Source organism: Callithrix jacchus, chromosome 2 (assembly GCF_049354715.1).
Source record: "Callithrix jacchus isolate 240 chromosome 2, calJac240_pri, whole genome shotgun sequence".
NCBI classification, from domain to species: Eukaryota; Metazoa; Chordata; class Mammalia; order Primates; family Cebidae; genus Callithrix; species Callithrix jacchus.
In genome coordinates this window covers 108,069,356-108,073,931 of record NC_133503.1, presented here as the reverse complement: position 1 = coordinate 108,073,931, position 4,576 = coordinate 108,069,356, and the positions used below count along the sequence as shown (strand labels likewise).

At 37.0% G+C, this 4,576-nt stretch overlaps 1 non-coding gene across 1 annotated transcript; it reads left to right on the top strand.

Moving 5' to 3' along the window:
* The first annotated feature begins 2,155 nt into the window (after window positions 1–2,155).
* On the top strand, window positions 2,156–2,279 carry LOC118151939 (small nucleolar RNA SNORA5). Its single transcript, XR_004740331.1, has one exon. It is a non-coding gene; the product is annotated as a small nucleolar RNA SNORA5 (small nucleolar RNA).
* Window positions 2,280–4,576: the final 2,297 nt, after the last annotated feature.

The window sequence follows — 4,576 nt, the reverse complement described above, 5'->3', positions numbered from 1 at the left end:
GAAGTAGTTTACACAACCAGCAAATTTTGTTTTAATGAGATGTGGTTACATACAATCATGGCTTAAGACTATTTTGCAGCTATGAATTAATAAATCCATGCTATATTATCAAAGTCAGAGTGGCATAATCATCATGCACTTAAATTCATACAAAGGAGAACTCTCACAGTGTTAGAGGAAGAATTTTGCTGAAAGATTAGCAAAATTACTATTGCTTCATCTTAAATACATCTTACTCAAAGTGTTACCAACACCACTTTCCTGTTCCCTTACATTCTCTATGCTGCAACGATGATAGGAAGAGGCTCAGGTTTGCAACAAAAAAGAAAAATAGAAAAGAAAACTTGGTAGTTTTCACCTCTGGTAATCCTATGGAAAAAGATCCATTTTAAAATTAATTATTTGGTCACTCTAGGTTAAATCTGCCTCTAAGGAACACAGTCAAAATATACCATGTTAAATTTCAGAAGGTAATTGTTGGGTTACTCTTCATGTAATACACTGTGCTTACTATGTTTTTAAAGAGTGGCAAATGGGAGAAAGAACGATGTCCAAAATTTATAGTAAAGCTCCAGCACTGTAAACAGAAGCAGTCCCTGCCTGTGGATATCATTCTCTGGGATGTGCAGTAGGTCTTTCCTATTGGGAATTGGATGAACCAAGGGGAAGTGGCTTAATGACAGCAGTCATCAAGATTGCCCTGCTAACTCCCCTTGCTCTGATTCCCAGCTTAAGAGCAATCTTATGATTTGGGCCTTCTATATAGATATGTATACTGGATGAAAATGTATTGATATGCCTATCTTGAGTACTTTATCGTTTTCCTATGTTTTTAATATTTTACTAGTTCCCTTCTGGTTTTAGACTAAATGTGAATCCTTTAGCAGTGTAACACTATGAGTTCATAGAATATTAAAATTAGAGGGATCTTGACTGTGGCTGATTACAAACATGAATATTATTGCAGTTAATTACAAATCCTAGTATTAAAGTTTTATTAATATCACAGCATCTTATATTAACTAAATAAAAGCAACCAGAGAATCTAAGTGACCATCTTAGTATTGATTTATCTTTTCAATTTTAAATGTTTTGCGAAACAGTTAACAAATTAAATATAAGAAAAAAAATTAACACTGAACTGTATTATTTTTAATATTGTTTTAAATTGTAATTACACATATATAATCATATTGAGAAGAAATGCAACTATCCTTTTTCTTTTCATCTTATTAATCATAAATCATTAAGAAATAAATACGTAGGCTGGGTGCAGTTGCTCACGCCTGTAATCCTAGCACTTTGGGAGGCCAAAGCAGGTGGATTACCTGAGCTCAGGAGTTCAAGAGCAGCCTGGAAAACACGGTGAAACCCCATCTCTACTAAAACACAAAAAATTAGCTGGGCATGGTGGTGTGCGCCTGTTGTTCCAGCTACTCTGAAAGCTGAGGCAGGAGAATTGCTAGAACCCAGGAGGTGGAAGTTGCAGTGAGCCAAGATTGTGCCACTGCACTCCAGCCTGGGTGACAGAGCAAGATTCTGTCTCAAAAAAATAAAACCCATAAACATGGCTGATAGTAATTATTTGAAATAAAAACATGTCCACATTTAATACAGTAATCCTATAAGAAAGCAAACTAAGTAAATAGTAAAACACTAGTGTAAAAATTGCAGAAGGCCCAGAAGACTCTCTGAGTTGAGGAGACAGAGCTGAATGCCCAAGAAGAGTAAGTCAGCTGGAATTTGCAGAGCAGAGTACCAAAAAGGAGAAAGCTGTGTAGAGGGGATGTGCAGAGTGTCCCCTCATGTATTCAGCAGATATGGATAGCACATGGTTGTGAAGAAACGATTCTAGTCCAAGGAAAGAGTCATCTGAAGGCATTGAAGGAGTAGTGGCTAGTGCTCACTCACACAGGGCCAAAGGAAGGTGGAATAAAGAAGTTTTCACACATTGAAAAAAAAAACTGAAATAACCAAAAGCACGTACACCCAAGAAATGTTAAAAGGAGTCCTTCAGGTAGCAATATTTACCTATATGAAAAAATGAAGTGCACAGAAATGAGGAGATGGAGCAAAAGATGCATAGATATATATGTCAGATTTTTTCTTATCATTTCAATCTCTTTAAAAGATAATTCACTGCTTAAAAATAATATGCAGTTAAGTCAAATTCAATGCCCATTCCTGTCATAGTGGGGGCTGCTGCAGCAAGCTCCACAGCTCATGAGCACTGGGTCGTCCACTCTGGGACCTGGGGATAAGTTTGGCTGTGGCCACTGTTGAAAAAAAGAAAAATAATACATAAATAATAATAATAATAAAGCACCGCGGGATTTATAAGATATGTAAAGGTAAAATGTGTGACAACAATAGTGCAAAGGCCAGGAAAAGAGAAATAAAGTTATGCTATTATAAATGTCTTATACAGAAAGTGATATGTCTGTCTTATAAGTGAACTGATGTAATATCAAAGGTCGAATATGATAAAGGTTTATACTATTAGCCTTAGAGTAACCTCTAAAATGGCTAAAATAAAAAACAGTCAGAAAAGGAGATGAAGTGGAGTTATGAAAGATATTCAGGTAATCCAAAAGAAGGCAGCAAAAGGGGACAAAGTGAACAAACACTGTATGGGACAAATAGAAAATCAGTAGTAAGACGATAAGTTGGGCCTAACCATATTAATAATCACACTAAATGTCAAAAGTGTAAACATTTATTTAAAAGGAAAAATTTGTCAGATCTGATATAAAATGCAAGAACTAGTTAAATACTACCAATAAGAAACACAAAATTTAGGTCGGGCACATAGGCTCACACCTGCAATCCTGGCACTTTGGGAGGCCAAGGAGGGTGGATTGCTTGAGGTCAGGAGTTGAAGACCAGCATGGTCAACATAGCAAAAACCTGTCGCTAAGAATGCAAAAATTAGCCCAGGTGGTGGCACATTCCTGTAATCCCAGCTACTCAGGAGTCTGAGGCTGGAAAATTGCATGAACCCAGGAGTCGGAGCTTGCAGCGAGCCAAGATGGCGTCATTGCACTGTAGCCTGGGCGACAAAGTGAGACTCTATCCCCACCCCACCAAAAAAAGAAAAAAGAAACACCTTTTATGTATAAAGGCTGATAGACTAAAAGTGAAAGAGTGGGAAATCATGCTTACATTAAAAATGGCCTAGAAATTTGATAGTAAGATGAAATAGACAAATTTCTTATATGACAAATCACAAAGATGTCCGTGGGTAATAGAAAATTTAAATGAGCCTTTATCTACTAAAGAAATTGAATTTGTGGTTTAAAACCATCTCATAAAGAAAGCCTTAGGCTAGATTACTTTAATGGTGAATTCTACCAAGCATTTAAGAAAGAACTAACACCAATTCTAAACAAATTCTTTCAGAAAATCAGAGGTGATTCCAACTCATTCTATGGTGCCAGAATTACTCATCATTTGTCTGGACTTCAGCGTAGTATCCGCCCAAAATTACCTTTTATCCTGTGGCTATGATAAATAAGTGTGTGCTAAACGACAGCAGCTATTAGTACAGTTGAGACAGACAATTTTTTTTGACTGAGTGACTAACAAAACAGTGACTGAATAGCAGATTCATGTCAACATGGAGAGAGAACTTTAATAAACAATAAGAACATATATTAGGATAAGATATCAAGAATGTAAGGGCCATCTGGCTGCAACTTCTTTCACCCCATTGATCACCAGGGTTGATTTGGCTGATGTAGGCTGGCTGGGGGCAGGTGTCCCCTTCCTCCCTCACTGCTCCATGTGGGCTGCTCTGGAAGCAGTGTCCTGGGTCTAAGAGGACAACCATCTCCACTAGAGGAGAATGGGTCTTCTTTCAAGAGGATACGAGTAGCTGTGCTTCCCTGCTAGAACCTCCAAACAAGCTCTCAAGGACAGGCTATCAAATGGTCTTATGTGGTAAAAACAATAAATAATGGTTCTCCTGGAACATTTTCCTGCAAATTATGAATGCATGGATCCAAGTCTTGTGTTTTCTGATTCTCTCATTCTGGAGTTATTTCCTTCCTGCAGTAAATTGCTGACAGGATGAAGATCTTTGTGCTAGCTGTTTCTGCCCAGCACTGAAATAGACTATACGGCATTTTTGCCCATAAGCCACTGAGCAGAACTTAGTCCCTTCCCCTACCAAGATACAAGGCGGGTTGGTTATATAGTTGTCCTGTATACCAGGAGGAAAGTAAAATAATTTGGTAAACACATAGCAATGTACCAGCCATAACTATTATGAAAACGTTGTATAACAGCATCAGGACCAAACAAGCTAAAACCATGATCCATATTTAGCTGACACAGGCTAAAATAATTTTTACAAATCAACTTAAATCAAAACTGTAAGATAAGGAAGATTTACCTAAACATCAGCAAGTTAAAATATAGGTAAAAAATAAATGAGTGTAAAGGACATTAATTGAAGTATCCATTCCAGTTTATTATTTTTCTCTCTGTGCTATTCAGACTATCCCAAAATATTATATTGAATTATAAATGTTTCACTAACAGGACCATTGACTAATGGGAATGGGCCCAAAAATAA